Source organism: Macaca nemestrina, chromosome 12 (genome assembly GCF_043159975.1).
Source record: "Macaca nemestrina isolate mMacNem1 chromosome 12, mMacNem.hap1, whole genome shotgun sequence".
NCBI lineage: Eukaryota > Metazoa > Chordata > Mammalia > Primates > Cercopithecidae > Macaca > Macaca nemestrina.
This window is the reverse complement of record NC_092136.1, coordinates 86,206,672-86,225,416: the sequence shown is the minus strand read 5'-3', so window position 1 is coordinate 86,225,416 and position 18,745 is coordinate 86,206,672. Positions and strand designations below refer to the sequence as shown.

The 18,745-nt window shown below is 41.2% G+C and overlaps 1 pseudogene; it reads left to right on the top strand.

Moving 5' to 3' along the window:
- The first annotated feature begins 8,588 nt into the window (after positions 1-8,588).
- Positions 8,589-17,248, top strand: LOC105468951 (MOB-like protein phocein pseudogene; annotated as a pseudogene).
- The last annotated feature ends 1,497 nt before the right edge of the window (positions 17,249-18,745 follow it).

Genomic DNA, 18,745 nt, shown 5'->3' with positions numbered 1-18,745 from the left:
GTGATGGGTTAGAACATGCTCCTTTAGCTCAGAGAAGTTTGTTATTACTGACCTTCTGAAGCCTACTTCTGTCAACTTGTTAAGCTCATTCTCCATCCAGTTTTGTTCCCTTGCTGGCGAGGAGCTGCCATCCTTTGGAGGAGAAGAGGCACTCTGATTTTTTTTAATGTTTTGCTTTTCTGCTCTGGTTTCTCCCCATCTTTGGGGTTTTATCTACCTTTGGTCTTTGATATTGATGACCTACAGATGGGGTTTTCATGTGGATGTCCTTTTTGTTGATGTTGATATTGATGCTATTCCTTTCTCTTTGTTAGTTTACCGTCTAACAGTCAGGCCCCTCAGCTGCAAGTCTGTTGGAGTTTGCTGGAGATCCATTCCAGAACCTGTTTGCCTGGGTATGACCAGTGGAGGCTGCAGAACAGCAAATATTGCTGCCTGATCTTTCCTCTGGAAGCTTCATCTGAGAGGGGCATCCACCTGTTTGAGGTGTTTGTGGGCCCCTTCTGGGAGGTGTCTCCCAGTCAGGCTACATGGGGGTCAGGGACCCACTTGAGGAGGCAGTATGTCCATTCTTGGAGCTTGAACGCCATGCTGAGAGAACCACTGCTCTCTTGAGAGCTTCAGACAGTGACGTTTAAGTCTGCAGAATCTGTCTGCTGCCTTTTGTTCTGCTATGCTCTGCCCCCAGAGGTGAAATCTAGAGAGGCAGTAGACCTTGCTGACCTGTGGTGGGCTCCAGCCAGTTTGAGCTTCCTGGCAGCTTTGTTTACACTGTGAGCTACTCAAGCCTCAGCAATGGCAGATGCCCCTCCCACTGTCAAGCTGCAGCCCCACAAGTTGATCTCAGACTGCTGTGCTAGCAGTGAACAAGGCTCTGTGGGTATGGCACCCACCGAGCCAGGCATGGGAGGGTATCTCCTGGTCTGCCATTTGCTGTGACCATGGGAAAAGTGCAGTATTTGGTCAAGAGTGTACCATTTCTTCAGATACAGTCTGTCATAGCTTCCCTTGGCTAGGAAAGGGAAATCCACTGACCCCTGTGCTTCCCGGGCAAGGTGATACCCTGCCCTACTTCAGCTTGCCCTCTGTGCCCTGCACCCACTGTCCAAACAGTCCCAATGAGAAGAACCAGGTACCTCAGTTGGAAATGCAGAAATCACCCATCTTCTGTGTCAATCTCGCTGGGAGCTGCAGACCAGAACTGTTCCTATTCAGCTATCTTAGAAGTGATCTCCAGTTATGTCCATTTAACTAAAACTTTCTCTCTGTTTTTGAGATGGAGCCTCGCTCTGTCACCCAGGTGGAAGTGCAGTGGTGTGATCTCTATAGCCGCTGCCTCCCAGGTTCAAGCCATTCTCCTGTCTCAGCCTCCTGAGTACCTGGGACGACAGGTGCATGCTGCCATGCTCAGCTAATATTTGTATTTTTAATGGAGTTATGGTTTCACCATGTTTCTCAGGATAATCTTGATATCCTGACCTTGTAATCCACCCATCTCAGCCTCCCAAAGTGCTGGGATTACAAGCGTTAACCACCGTGTCCGGCCGAACTTTCTTATGAAAACTCTAAGTCCGCCTAAGCTAAGGACAGGAGTTATATCTTACATGAATTTTAAAACGAGGCCCACCTACTTGAGTATGCAATTACACTCTTGAAGGAGAAAAGTCAGAGAACATAATGATGAAATCATTAGAACTTAACTGGCACCTGGAAATATTTTCTGATTATGAATTGTCAACTATAATTTTATTTCCAGGTGACTTTGTCTCAGTTGTTACACAGTGTTTATAAATGTTCTAAATCAAGGGAACTTGTGGCAATCTTAGAATAAAATAATACATTCGAGTTCTTAATTTCTTTTAATTAGAAGAAGCTTTTTCTTAAAGTGAAGAGAATGTTATTATTACATATTTTTCTTCAGAAAAGACAGGCTGTATTTTCTAGCAATTATGAATTTGTTATATATGATGATCTTGTTCTTGGAACATTCTTGAATCTAGTGTCTCTAAGGCAGGTGTGTACAGCAAGAAGTGAATAACACAAAAATCAATAGAATAATTATTAAAAAATTGAGTTTGTTAGAACTGCACAATATTGCTGAATGTGGATTGCTCTGAAATCTGAAACCATTACTTGTGAATTGCTTATATCCAAAATGCAGACACAGTGCTGTGTGTTGGTTTATTTGTTTTCTATTTTTCAATCCTCTTTTCTACTCAAAATACGTAGAAACTCTGAGGGTGCACAGGGCAAGCACCAGGCTATGCCACCACCCTCACAGAGCCCTGGGTATGCTTGACTATTGAGGGCCAGGAGGTTAACTGTCTCCTGGACATTGGCATGGCCTTCTCAGTCTTACTCTCCTGTCCCAGACAACTGTCCTCCAGATCTGTCACTATCCAAGGGGTCCTAGGACAGCCAGTCACTAGATACTTCTCCCAGCCATTAAGTTGTGTCTGGGGAGCTTTACTCTTTTCACATGTTTTTGTAATTATGCCTGAAAGCCCCACTCCCTTGTTAGGGAGAGACATTCTAGCAAAAGCAGGGGCCATTATACACCTGAACAGAGGAGAAGGAACACCCATTTGTTGTCCCCTGCTTGAGGAAGGAATTAATCCTGAAGTCTGGGCAACAGAAGGACAATATGGACAAGCAAAGAATGCCCATCCTGTTCAAGTTAAACTAAAGGATTCCACTTCCTTTTCCTACCAAAGGCAGTACCCCCTTAGAAACAAGACCCAAAAAGGACTCCAAAAGATTGCTAAGGACGTAAAAGCCCAAGGCCTAGTAAAACCATGTAATAGCCCCTGCAATACTCCAATTTTAGGAGTACAGAAACCCAGTGGACAGTGGAGGTTAGTGCAAGATCTCAGGATTATCAATGAGGCTGTTGTCCCTCTATACCCAGCTGTACCTAACCCTTACACTCTGCTCTCCCAAACACCAGAGGAAGCAGAGTGGTTTATAGTCCTGGACCTTAAGGATGCCTTTTTCTGCATCCCTGTACATCCTGACTCTCAATTCTTGTTTGCCTTTGAAGATCCTTCAAACCCAATGTCTCAACTCACCTGGACTGTTTTACCCCAAGGGTTCAGGGATAGCCCCCATCTATTTGGCCAGGCATTAGCCCAAGACTTGAGCCAATTCTCATACCTGGACACTCTTGTCCTTCAGTACATGGATGATTTACTTTTAGCTGCCTATTCAGAAACCTTGTGCCATCAAGCCACCCAAGTGCTCTTAAATTTCCTCACCACCTGTGGCTACAAGATTTCCAAACCAAAGGCTCAGCTCTGCTCACAGCAGGTTAAATACTTAGGGCTACAATTATCCAAAGGCACCAGGGCCCCCAGTGAGGAATGTATCCAGCCGATACTGCCTTATCCTCATCCCAAAACCCTAAAGCAACTAAGAGGGTTCCCTGGCATAACAGGTTTCTGTCGAATATGGATTCCCAGGTACGGCAAAACAGCCAGACCATTGTATACAGTAATTAAGGAAACTCAAAAAACCAATACCCATTTAGTAAGATGGACACCTGAAGCAAAAGCGGCTTTCCAGGCCCTAAAGAGGGCCCTAACCCAAGCCCTAGTGTTAAGCTTGCCAACAGGGCAAGACGTTTCTTTATATGTCACAGAAAAAACAGGAATAGCTCTAGGAGTCCTTACACAGGTCTACGGGATAAGCTTGCAACCCATGGCATACCTGAGTAAGGAAACTGATGTAGTGGCAAAGGGTTGGCCCATTGTTTATGGGTAGTGGCGGCAGTAGCAGTCTTAGTATCTGAAGCAGTTAAAATAATACCAGGAAGGGATCTTACTGTGTGGACATCTTATGATGTGAATGGCATACTCACTGCTAAAGGAGACTTGTAGCTGTCAGACAACCGTTTACTTAAATATCATCTTGCATGTCGTGACACCTTCACCAATAACATAGTCATGTATTTCCCTCCTGCCTTTTTTGGTTTTCTTCCCATCTCGGGGATCCTTTTCTCTTACTATAAAATTTTTCCTCCATGCTGAGGGTTTCATCATTAGGTGGGAATTCCCTTTGTCTCCATATTGCTGTGTGGGCATGGAGGACTAGGTAAGGCTTAGGGATTCTTAGTTGGCCTAGGAAATCCAGTTAGTCCTGTCTCTCAGTTCCCCTTCACAACAGAAAAACCCAAGTGCTGTTGGGGAGATTGGCTGATGACTGCTCTAACTGCTTCCTGCTGAATTGGGGCATAGTAGGGGTTGTGCAGTTGAGATTTCCTTGGGAGGGGTGGCTTTGATGTCATTAACATTGGAGCATGGGCTAGCAGGCCGGTCCAGGGGTCCACAGTAGATCTTAGTCATGGCATCTGGGACTCCATTTGAAGAAACATTTGTAGTTTTACAGCTTTGATTCTGGAAGAGACAAACTTAACAAGGAGGTTAGAGATACTGGGATTGAAATGTATGGCCTACAGTGCAGGGGATTATTTCTTTGGCACACTTCACAGGCCCGGACTATCTGCTTGATAGTTTTGAAAAGGCCTGGTCCAGTAAATAATAATTTGGCCATCTGATGGGTGCTATCAGTGCCTAAGTGAAAGGTTTGGTGAAGGGTTTTAAGTAATTTCCATTGGTTAGCCGCAGGCAAAAGTATTTTTCCTTCTTCGGTGGCCAGCCATCCTGAGGGGAGGAAACTATGTCCTCATGAGGTTCCCCATTCTATTTCTTCTTCTGAGTACTGGGGCTTGGTTTCCCACAGGGGATTTCCCCATACTAGGGGTCCTTCTATAAGCATTTCTAATGGAGGGTCCAACCTTGCGGCTCTTTTGGCTTCAATATCTGCTTGGCGGTTCCCTTCATCTTCCCCAGAAAGGGCGCAGCAGTGGCCTCCGTGTTGTACACAGTCATCACCCCCATGCTGAACCCCTTCATCTATAGCCTGAGAAACAGTGACATTAAAAGTGTCCCGCAGTGGTTGCATAACAGAACAGTTTAATCTCATTATTTTATTATCTGTTCCATTCCTTTTGTAGTGTGGGTTAAAAAAGCCAGCAAGGTCAAATACAAATAATATCACAGGGTGAACACCCACTGTGATATTAAGAGTAATAGCTCCCAAGGATATCGAAAATACTATCACAAAGTGTACACACATGGGGTACACCTACTGTGATATTAGAAGCCATATTTCCCTAAAATATTATGAAAAATATCCCCAGGTGTACACCCCCTGTGATATTAGAAGTAATGTTTGCCCTGGATATTATGAATAATATCAAGGGTATACACACATGTGGTACACCCACTGTGATATTAGGAGTTATATCTTCCTAGGATATTATGAATAATATCACAGGGGGTGTACACACATGGTGAACACCACCAGTAATATTAACAACATCCCCATAGAATATTACAAATAATATCACAGGGGGTATACATACGTGGTGTACATCCCCTGTGACATTAGGAGTAACATTTACCTCAGATATTATGAGTAATATCACAGGAGTTACACCATCTTGAACATTAGGAATGTCCCCCTAGGATATTACAAATAATATCACAGGGTGTACACACACTGGAACATGAGGAGTAACATCTTTCCAGAATATTACGAATAATATCACAAGGTGTACACCACCTGTGACATTAGGAGTAACATTGGCACAGGATATTACGGATAATATCACAGGGTGTACACCCCCTGTGACACTAGGAGTAACATCCCTCTAGAATATTGGATATAATATCACAAGGTGTACAAGCATTGTGACATTGGTAGTAACATAACTTTAGGATATTATGAATAATATCACAGTGTGTACACCCCCTGTGACATTAGTAGTAACATTCCCCTAGGATATTACAAATAATATTACAGGGTGTAGAGCCCCAGTGATATTAGGAGTAACATTTCTATAGGCTATTACAAATAATATCACTGTGTGTATATTACATGTAACATTAAAAGTAACGTCTCCCAAAACTATTACAAAAAATTTCACAGGGTGTACACCTGCTGCGACATTAGGAATATCATCCCACTAGGATATTACAAATAATATCACAGGGTGTACAAGCATTGTGGCATTAGTAATAACATCCCGCTAGGATATAACAAATAATATCATGGAGTGTACACCTTCTGTGACATTAGAAGTAACATCCTCCTAGGATACTACGAATAATATCACAAGGTGTAAACCCCGTTGACATTAGGAGAAACATCCCCCTAGGATATTCCAAATAATATCACTGGGTGTACACCCCTGTGACATTAGGAGTAACATCTGTGTAAGATATTATGTATAATATCACAGGTTGTAAACCCCCTGTGACTTTAAAAGTAACATCCCCCTAGAATATTTCAAATGATGTCACAGGGCGTACACCCCTGATGACATTAGGAGGAACATCTCCCTAGGATATCATGAATAATATCACAGGTTGTACACCCAGTGAGATATTAAAAGTAACATCCTCCTAAGATATTATGAATAATATCACAGGGTTTACACCCACTGTGATATTAGGAGTAATATCTTCCTAGGATATTACAAATAATGTCAAAAGGTGTACACCCCTGTGATATTAGGAGTAATATCTCCCTAGGATATTATGAATAATATTACAGGGCATACAGCCCCTGTGATATGAGGAATAACATTTCTATAGGATATTACAAATAGTATCACTGTGTGTACACCTCATGTGACATTAGGAGTGACATTCCCTGAAACTGTTACGAATAATTTCACAGGGTGTACACCCTCTGTGATATTAGGAGTAACATTCCACAAAACTATTGCAAATAATTTAACAGATAATAATGTAACATGAGGAGTAACAAACTTGTAGGATATCACCAATAATATAAGAAGGTGTTCACCACCTCTGACATCAGAAGTAACATCCTTTTAGGATATTTCAAATAGTATCACCAGGTGCATACCCCCTGTGATATTTTTTACACCATTTGTGACTTTAAAAGTAACTTTCCCCTAGGATAGTACAAATGATATCACAGGTGGTTTACACACATAATTTATACCTCCTGTGACATTAGGAGTAACATTCCCCTAGGATACAATGAATACCATAACAGGGTGTATGCTGCCTGTGACATGAGGAGTCACATCTTTCTGGAATATTACAAATAATATTACAGAAGTTGTACACACATGTTGTACACTCCATGTGCCATTAGGAGCAATATCCCAATAGGGTATTAAGAATAATATCACAGGGGTTGTACACACATGGTGTAATCCCACTGAGACATTAGGAGTAACATCCCCCTAGGATATTACGAATAATATCACAGTGGTTGTACACAGATGGTGTACACATTCTGTAAAAGTAGGCATAACATCCCCCAAAGATACTATAAATAATATCACAGGGTGTGTACAAACATGGTGTATACCTCCTGTGACGTTAGGAGTAACATTTTTCTCAGATACCATAAATAATATCACAGGGGTGTACACACATGGTGAGCCCCACCTGTAATATTAGGAGTAACATTCTTATAGGATATTTTGAATAATATCACAAGGGGTGTAAACACATGGTGTACACCCCATGGGACATTAAGAGTAACATTTCCCTGGGATATTATGAGAATTATCACAGGGTGAACACAACTTGTGACATTGGGAATAATGTCCCCCTAGGATATTACAAATAATATCACAGGGTGTACACCCACTCTGTACACACCTGGTGTACACACCTGGTGTACACCCACTCTGATATTAGAAGTAATATCTCCCTAGGATAAGGGCAGGATAATTGAATAAATGAAGGCAGGATATATGATAAATGAAATATATAATATAAATATAAAGTTAAAATAAATGAAGGCAGAATAATTAAATAGCATCAAAAGAAACATCACAAGGCAGAAATTACAGTCTTTGCAACACTACTGTGTAATTACTATAGGGCCTAATATTCTTTGAAAACTATGTGCTTCTATCCACAATAGCAAAGACTTGGAACCAATCCAAATGCCCATCACTAACAGACTGGATAAACAAAATGTGGCACATATACACCATGAAATACTATGCAGCCATAAAAAAGAATGAGTTCATGGTTTTTTTCAGGGACATGGATGAAGCTGGAAACCATCATTCTCAACAAACTAAAACAGGAACAGAAAACCAAACGCTGCATGTTCTCACTCATAAGTGGGAGTTGAACAATGAGAACACATGGACACAGGGAGGGGAACATCACACACCAGGCCTGTTGGGCGTTGTGGAGCAAGGGGAGGGAGAGCATTAGAACAAATACCTAATGCATGCAGGGCTTAAAACCTAGATGACGGGTTGATGGGTGCAGCAAACCACCATGGCACATGTATACCTATGTAACAAACCTGCACAATCTGCATATGTATCCCAGAAGTTAAAGTAAATAAATAAATAAGAAAACTATGTGCCAGGCATTTTCCCCTCATGATCTATTTACTGCCCACATCTGCCGTCTGCCCATGTCACATAATAGGCAAGTGAGGGAGCCAGGATCTGGAACCAGGTTATCTTATTTCCAAGTCTATGTTTATACCATATACCAGTTACTAGGTTTGAGTGTGAATAAATGGAACAGAGAGAGTTTGCTCTTGGAGTTCAGAGGAGAGAGAGCTGTGGGCTGGAGAGGTAAGTGCAGGCTTCATGAAGCCTTGGATTATTACTTGGAAGTTACTGGATTAGTTCTTTTATTCCCCAGTATTCTAATATGTTTTTCCACGTTCTTATTTATTTATTTATTTATTTATTTATTTATTTATTTATTTATTTTGAGACGGAGTCTCGCTCTGTCACCCAGGCTAGAGTGCAGTGGCGCTATCTCGGCTCACTGCAAGCTCCGCCTCCCGGGTTCATGTCATTCTCCTGCCTCAGCCTCCTGAGCAGCTGGGACCACGGGTGCCCACCACCGCGCCCACCACTGCGCCCACCACTGCGCCCACCACTGTGCCCGGCTAATTTTTCGTATTTTTAGTGGAGACGGGTTTCACCGTGTTGGCCAGGATGTTCTTGATCTCCTGACCTGGTGATCCACACGCCTCGGCCTCCCAAAGTGCTGGGATTACAGGCGTGAGCCAGCAAGCCCGGCCTTAATTTTATTTTTTAATATGTAAAACATTAGCATGCTTCCAAAAGTCAAAACTGTATATAAAAGTCTATCCAGAGAAGGGCCACTTCTTCCCCTGTCCTCTTCACCACCCCCCAACCCTTTGTAGGCAACAGTTTTATTGATCTGGTTGGTTCTGCTTTGTGTGTCTAGTACTTTTTACTTTTAGGAATAGGGTCTCACTCTGTCGCCCAGGGTGGGGTGCAGTGGTGTGATCAAAGCTCACTGAAGCCTTGAATTTAATTTTTTATTTAATGCTTGCCATTGTGTATATTATATATTGAGTGCTTGATTTTTTCTTCCTTTAAACAGTATTGGTTTTGTTCTGGCAGACGTATAAGTTACCTGTTGATTATCTTGATCATTTTGATACTTGTTAGTATGTTTTATCAGAGCAGTTCTGAAGTACTGTTTACTCCAGGACTAGTTTAGCCCTACTACTGAGGCATGACCTTTCTCATAGGCTCTAGGGAATATCCCCATGTTTAGTGCAACCTTTACTCTCTGATCATTGGAATTCAGATGTCTCCCAGCTGTTTGCTCTGGGAATTGTTGGTTCACAGCTTGTTGGTTGTTCTTCGCTTGGCCTCATGGAGTTTCTCCCTACATATGCATGGCTTATTCAGCCATGAATTCAGAGGGATCTTATATAGACTTCCGGTGCTTTTTCCTGAATTTTTTAAAATAAGAGATACATCTATGTTTTATTTTCCCTTCTTTCTTACACAAAATTAGCACACCATATATATGGTTTTGTCCTTCGCTTTTGTTTAGCTTTTAAAAATTTAGCTGTATATCCTGGAAATGACTCTACATCAGCTCATGGGAAATTTCCATAATTCCTTTCTACATGTCATCCAACTCTGTGGTACTTTGCCTCACAAATTCCAGCCACCTCAGCTTCCATGATCTCTGCCTTCTCAACTCAGCAAGAAGGCCATGCCCAGCTTCGGTTCCTCCACCCGTACAATGGTCTGGGGAGCACTTTTAGGCTGAAAGCAGGGGAAGAGTAGGCTCACCTCACCTGTTTTTCTTTTCTAGGGACGCATTCCTATGCTGCCAATTATCCAATGTCTTAAAACATGTGTTTCATACATTGTGTCTAGTTGGCTAGTTGTTTATGCTGGGAATGCAAGTCCATTGCCGGTTCATCCATCCTGGGCAACATGGCCAAAAAGAAATTTTTTTTTTTTTTTTTTTTTTTTTTTTTTGAGACGGAGTCTCGGTCACCCAGGCTGGAGTGCAGTGGCCGGATCTCAGCTCACTGCAAGCTCCTCCTCCCGGGTTCACTCCATTCTCCTGCCTCAGCCTCCCGAGTAGCTGGGACTACAGGCACCCGCCACCTCGCCCGGCTAGTTTTCTGTATTTTTTTAGTAGAGACGGGGTTTCACCGTGCTAGCCAGGATGGTCTCGATCTCCTGACCTCGTGATCCGCCCGTCTCGGCCTCCCAAAGTGCTGGGATTACAGGCTTGAGCCACCGCGCCCGGCCCAAAAAGAAATTTTGCACGCATAACTGAATTGCTTAATTTTGTTCAGCTGAGTGGGGTTCCTTCTTCCAAATGAGCTCCTTCTGCACATAGTCAGAATGATGGGAAAAAATCTTGCACATATTCTCTGGAAACTTTTATATAATTCATTACCTTAAAACCAGTCTTAGCTCAAACCCCTTATCCCTACTTGTCTTGAGCTTCCTGATCTGAGGTTGAGCTGCCCAGTGTCTGGCCTGCATCCCGTTTTCAGAGGCCTGTCCTGTTCTTCTGGTCCCAGCTTGTCGCTCAGCTCTGTTCCCTGCCCTGCTTAACTTTTGAAGTCTTCCGTTCAGATTACATATTCTCTATACATAGCAAACGCTTATGTAGTACTTTCTTTTTCTTCTTGGGATACATGTGCAGAATGTGCAGGTTTGTTACATAGGTACACACGTGCCATGGTGATTTTTCACTCTGAGTGCTGCATGGCTCTGAGATTGTTGTGTCCTTACAAAAGGTGTTCCCTAAAATGGCCTGTCCTGTCTTTCTACTTTCAGAAAAGTCCCTGCTGCCCACAAATCCTGCCTTGCGAGAGCCAAGTGACCTACTTTCACTGCCTTGAATGTTAGAATTTCTAGCCACCACCCCTTAAATTCTGGAACATCCCCACCCACTCTCCTCATCAGCAAGTCATACTATGACATGAATTAGGACTCGCTGAGTCTTTACTCGCTGGCAGTTGTGGATATGGTATGCTCTGGGCATCCAGGAAGTGTCGAGTCCCTGGGCACAAAGACAGACATTAACCATGTCCCCAGCTTCCAGCAAGTGGGTGTTCAGTTTCTTGTAAGAACTATTATTATTATTATTATTATTATTATTATCAACACTATAGTAACAAAGAGGTCTCTTCACCCCTAGATACTTCAAAGCTCTTTTCTTAGAAACAAGGATATTCCCTATCAAAATAAGTAAATTAACATTCAAATTTCATCAATTGCCTTGATTATATTCATTATGACTATTTTCCCCCAATGTGCGGATCCAATCCAAGATTATGCATGACCTTGAGTAGTCACTTCTTTAGCCTCTTTTAACCTGGAGTTTGCACAGAGGTGTTGATCAATCCCATTGCTCTATTCACGACAGCCCTGCTTCCGTGCTCTCAGTCATGGAGAAAGAACTCAGCTAAATAAATATTCCTGTGCAAGACCTTCCCTGGCATGGCAGAGGGGATGGTATTGAGGTACTTGATTAATGTCATTGCCTATATGGTGTCTGAATGGCCAGGGTATCATGTACTAGAGCTAAGAAAAATAAATTATGTATTTGCCAAACCTATTTGGGAACAAACTCATACCTTAGAAGCTTATTTATTTCCACTTGGCAAAGGTATGTGCTGCCACTGAGGACAGCAGTCATACCAAAGTTAGCTTAAAGATTTTTTTCGTTCTTACTCCCCCTTCCCTTCCTTCCTTCCATTCTTCTTCCCTTTCTTTTCGTTCTCATCTCACTCCCCCTTTGCCTGGTAGTTATTTGAGCTGAAAGACCATCCTATAAATATCTTAACTGAATAATAACATCCAAGCGGTTCTCTGAAATGAGAAGCCCACAGTTAGGCTGGTTCTGCCAGCCAGGGGCTATTTTAACCATCACAGAACTGAGACAGTCTCACATTCTGTAGCTGATATCAAATATATTAAAATGCTCATACATGTCATGTAAGTTTTTTGAATGTATTTTTATAATTATGTTTTTGAAATTATTTGGTTATAAGTTACTTATTTATTATAGGATTGCTTGTAATTTCTGGAAAATCCTTGTGCATTCTCTGGAAATCTTGTGATGTGAGAAAATCTAACCCTAAATTGTGTTCAAATGCAATGGAAATTTCAACACATAATAAAGAAACAATAAAGTTGACTTAATAAAGTTGAGATAGCTTACAGATATTCAGATTTTAATTCTTTTAGTTTTTGCAAATTCCCTGCAATATTTAGCTGCATTTTGTATTTGTTGTTGTTTTGCAAGGGGTTTAAGTGTTCTTATTGTCCTCCAACTCCCCACCCCGCCAAAAGACGGAGTAGCCTCAAACACTATGCCTATGGGCCACATGGGTAGAATGCCCTGACTAGTTGGAGTCATCGTTATGCTATTACCACCTGTGTGTTCCTCGATGAGTACTTATCTCTCTGTTTCAGCATCACAGGAGCTGTGTGACCAAGGAAGTAGCACTGTATCTAAGGATGATAAAAGTCCATGAAACATGATAATAATTTTTACTTGTACAATACCATCCACTAAATACTTTCACATACTTGACCTCATATAATTCATTGTGGTCATCAGATATAACTGAGAAGGCTTGTGTGAGGTTTGACTTGCCCAGTTGACTGTGAGTGGTGTGGACCAAGGCACTTGCCTGTCGTGTTCACTATTGTATCCCCTGGGCTCAGAACATGGCCAGTCCAATATCCATCTACCCACCCACCTATATCCATCAACAGAATATTTATTGAGCATGTACTACATAGTGCTGAATAATGACTAGTGATGTTAATCTATCTTGGAGATTTTGGGGAGGGGGCATTTAGCACCATAAGTAGTTTATTTAGCATCCAAACACATAGCTTTCTTTTAAATTACACATTTTGTCTTATAAATTATGCCACTTATTTAAATTTTTAAAAATTTCATGAAAAAAGAATCCAGGTTCTGAGTAAAGTCCATCACAGCCCAAATGTGGGACCTTGCTGATCTAGGATAGTGGTTAACAGACAGAGTTAAGCATCAGGGTGTTGGATTCACTTCCACACTAAAATACTGAGCTTAGAGCCTGGAACAAATGATTTAACTTCTTTAGACTGCAGTTTTCTCACTTGCAAAATGCAAATAATAACTGCATTATTGGCCTCATGGGCTTTTCGGAGATTCATGAGGTTATGAATATGTGATTTATGAACTGTGAAGAGCAATACATAATTGTAAGAAAATATAATTATGATGATCGGGATCATTATGGGAAGAGAAGACAAGACAAAATTAACTGTAAAGTGTTTTATAAAATTCAGATACCAGATTAAATAAAAATAATAAATACACCATAGGAAAGTGAAGGATGGAAGAAACATTTTAAAGAGTAAAGAGTGATAGAAACATAATATCCTCCTCTATTTCAATAAACAAGGAATGACCTGTAATTTGGAGTACAAAATCAGGACATCATTTATGATTTAACAAGCTTCCATAATTTCCTAAAGCAAATATTTAGATTCTAGACTCAATGATGCCATGGAACTGTTACTCCCTAGAAAAATTTGGGCCACAATTAATGGAGACTGAAGAGAGGCTTGTACATTCTGCTTTGCAATCTTGTTGGTTATGCCAATCTCTTTGCAGAATTGCTCTGTTGATGTAGATATTTAACTGTAATCTGAGCCTCATTTGCTTATGCCTGTAGAAGGAAGTGATGGGTTCCCACTATCTCACTTTGCAAAGGCTCAAAAAGATGGATTTACTAGGTTAGCAATACCCAATGTATCAAAGAGTCAAGGAACCATATCCAATCAAATCAACACCCTGGTAGGCCTGGCACCCAAATCTTTGTCTCAGTCCATATATAGCACCCACTGTGGGCTAGGATTCAATGTAGGATTTGAGAGGAGAGAGATGGTAGAAAAGGATAAGATTTAAATCACAATGAAGTAGATAATGTAGGCACTCCTAAAAGAGAGTCAGATAGCCAAACAGTCCTTTGCCATTGCTCATTGGGCTTTGTGAACTTAGGAACTCCAAAGAAAAGAGGAAAAGACTGGGTTCCATCATAGTTTCAGAGCTCAAAGGCCTCACCCCACTGTTCTTACTTTCCCCCTTTTTATGTTATGTTATGTTATGTTATGTTATTTTTGACACAGGATCTCACTCTATTGCCCAGAAGGGAGTAACTGAAGGGGCGTCATCTTGGCTCACTGCAATCTCCACCTCCCAGGCGCAAGTGATCCTCCCACCTCAGCCTCCCAAGTAGGTGGGACCACAGGCGTACGCTTCCATGCCTGGCTAATTTTTGAATTTTTTATATAGACGGGATTTCACCATGTTGCCCAGGCTGAATGATTCCACCTCTTCTAAAGGGCAGAGCCCTCTTTTGGCTTTGACTTCTCTTCACCAAAGCCCCTTGGTTTGAATTCCTGATGAAACCAATGTGACATTGCTTTGCTCTGTTAAAATGCATTAGCAAATGTGGAAACATGAAAAGATTTAGCACCATTAAGCACACTGCTTTGTGATAATCTGATATGAACTTACCTCCTCGACTCTTCTGTGAACTCCATGAAAGCAGAACACTGTCTTTTCTATCCTGGTGTCTCTGCTTCTAGCCAGGTCCTGGAACCTAGTTAGTATTCAGGAGGTGGTGGTTGAATTGAATTTGAAATTGTTGAGCCCTCTCACTTCACAGTTGTGGGAGCATGAGAACCAGGCCAGGGTTGGCACACAGGTCTCATTCTACTCATTAGGGAGCCATCTGGAGTAGATGAAGCACAGAGACAGCAAGTTCAAGTCCTGGCTTTAAACTAAATTAGGTTAGTTATTCTACATCTCAGACCCTCAGTCTCTTCATCTGTAAAATTAGATTAATCATACGTTTTTTTCCATGATGTTTTTACAGATTAGGAATACTAAAGTAAAAGAAATAGGAACTGAATAAATTGTATGTATCATCCTTATTACCCTCTGCCTCCATGTTTGTTTCTGGTCACCAGATATAGCCTCCTCATTCTTTTACGGAAAGTAACTTGCCCCCATCCCCTGATGGGGCCTCCCAAACCTTCAGGCTGGTCAGGTTGAAACCCATGGTACTTGATCTCTGGAGGCAGAAAGTGACAGGAATCTGTGGCTCCAGGTCAGCTGTAGCCAGTGTGGGTCCTGCATTTGAACTCCCACACTCACCCCTGAGTTGTAGCCCTGGTTCTGGTCAATGGCTTTGGCTTCCCATCCCAGTTCCAGCATCTCGAAATTAAGAGGCAGAAGGAAACATAGATTTCGTATTCCCCCCTTGCCCACACTGCAGAGATCCTTGATACAAGATCTCAAATTCCCTACAAAATACTTCCACTAACAGAATCACCTCCAGCCCATGCCTCTCTGCTCCCAGAGGCAGCCCCATCCCATTCTTGGTCAGTCCTGGTTGTAAACAGGATTTTCCTTTAATTATGAAAACCACTGCCCTTGAAAGACCATCCATTGGTCCTAGTTCTGCTTTTCTTTTTTTTTTTTGCTTTAAAAAAAATTTTTTTTTTGAGTCAGGTTCATGCTCCCACCCAGGCTAGAGTGCAGTGGTGCGATCACGGCTCACTGCAGCCTCGACCTCCTGGGCTCAAACTATCCTTCCACCTCAGCCTCCAGAGTAGCTGGGACTACAGGCACGCTTAACTGTACCCAGCTAATTTTTTTATGTTTTGTTGAGACGAGGTCTCACTATGTGGCCCAGGCTGGTCTCAAACTCCTGAGCTCAAGTCATTCTCCTGCCTCAGCCTCCCAAAGTGTTGATATTACAGGCATGAGCCACCATGCCTGGCTCTAGTTTTGCTTTCTACAGCCACATAAAACATAACATTTAATCTCCAAAATGATACCACAAGTCTCTAAAAGATGGTAGTCATTCCTCCCATTATCTCTTTGGCACATGGGATGAAAAATTACCATGTAAACTTCACAAAGACACATGTTTTTCAGTTTTACCTAAATGGGTGCCTTGCACATAGCAGGTGCTCAATAAATATTTGCCAAATGAATAAATAAATGGGCCCCTATTATGTGCTTTATAATTCACTATCTCTAGTTCTCACAAGCTCTCTAGGAAGAAATTACTAATCCTATTTTATAGATATTATTTTGCATGTAAAGTAGGATCTTCTCTTCTGTATTCATCTTTATTTCATCTGTAATGTCAATTCTCCTTTTAAAATGCAGATAGAAGCAAGTGCTTTTTCTTAAAAATCCTTTAATAAATACATTTTACTTCTAAAAAATTACTGGTACTCTTACTTATTAAATCGAGCCAATAGGCCCAGACACTGATACTATGGTCATGGCGGAGGGGGCGGCGTGCTGAGGCAGAACAGGCTGGGCACAGGATTTTTATAATTGGCCTGATGAATCCTTTGAAGAAATAGACAGTACACTAGCTGTTCAACAGTATATTCAACAGAACATAAGAGCAGATTGCTCCAATATTGACAAAATTCTTGAACCATCTGAAGGCCCGGATGAAAGTTAGAGAAGTATGGACATTTAAGGCAATTCTGCCTTGAGCTAAATGGACTTCTTGTCAAGCTTCAGAGTGAATGCCATCCAGATACTTGCACTCAAATGACAGCAACTGAACAATAGATTTTTCTTTATGCTGCTCATAAAACTCCAAGAGTGTCCTGCTATAGCCTATACTAGACACACACTTGATGGCGCAGCACGTCTTCTGAATGGCAATAAATATTTTCCCAGCAGGGTTAGCATAAAGGAATAATCTGTAGCAAAACTAGGATCAGGATGCCTTAGGATTTACAGGATATTTTTGCATGCTTATTTTCAAAATTGGCAGATATTTGATGAATATGAAAATGAAATATTTTTGTGTCATTGGTTTACTAAATTTGTGATGAAATAGATGAAATATAATTTGATGTCCTGTGATAACCTGATTATACCAATATTAGAAGAGGAAGTACAGAATTCAGTTTCTGGGGAAAGTGAAGCAAGAAGGGAATCATATGGAAAAATGTACTGATCACCTATCTAACATGAATTATGTACTGTATATATCATTTTAGACACATCAATCATGTATCCATATTATAGCTTCTTCATTAGTAGTATAATCCATATTATAGCTACTTCAAGTATAGTATAGCTGGGTTATACGTGCATTGTATGGGTTATACATGTGTTATACATGTTATACATGTATTGTATGCTGGGTTTGCCTTTTAAAATGGGAAATACTTTTTAAGTTATTCATAAGCTGTATATTCACCAGTGTGGCACCCATGGTTTTAAAATAAGATTAGTATTATCTGTTTATAATACCTGTTAATAAAATAATTTACAGTTTGGTAAAATTGCTGCTAAACAATCATTGGATCACAATCCTCATCAAACAAACCCATCTATAAAAAAAATTGAGTGAGAGCTTGAGGTTTCACACAAGCCATTTACTAAAGAGGTAGAAATGTTTTTCTTTGGTTTTACCCTGAGTTTAGATATCCTAAAAAATTCTACAGTACGTAGTTTTGTCTTACCTGTTAACTTTCCTCAAATGAGATAAACTGTTTTAAAATTCTGTTTATAGTTTTTGATATGCATATATAATTATGTATATATCTAAATACAAATGCAAATGAAGCAAGAGTAATACTTAAATAATTTTACTGTGCTACATAAAGAACATACTTGGAGGCCGGGCGCGGTGGCTCAAGCCTGTAATCCCAGCACTTTGGGAGGCCGAGACGGGCGGATCACGAGGTCAGGAGATCGAGACCATCCTGGCTAACACGGTGAAACCCCGTCTCTACTAAAAAATACAAAAAACTAGCCGGGCGAGGTGGCAGGCGCCTGTAGTCCCAGCTACTCGGGAGTCTGAGGCAGGAGAATGGCCTAAACCCGGGAGGCGGAGCTTGCAGTGAGCTGAGATCCGGCCACTGCACCCCAGCCTGGGCGACAGAGCGAGATTCTGTCTCAAAAAAAAAAAAAAAAAAAGAACATACTTGGAAAGGATTTACCTTTCTGCAACAACAGACTGGTGCATACAGGATGATGATAATGATAAGGCACATAAATGACGTTCCCACTGGAAACCTGCCCTGTCCACTCCTTCTCACTTCCCTTAACCTTATCCTCAAACTACCTTAGCTGAGAAGCTTTTCACCAGACTGTGAGTTAGTGGTGGCTTATACCTATTTATATTTGTATCAATTGCTTGCAGATTATACCTCATATTAGCAATTACATTACACTACAAGAAAATGTATTTGCATAGGGTCTTGCTTATCTTTGGTTTGCAAAATCGTTCTTCTTAGAAAACAGTCCTTAAAATAGTTGGACTCTTTCTGTTAGTAATATTAATCTTTCATTTAACCAGCTAGCCAGCATTAAATAAA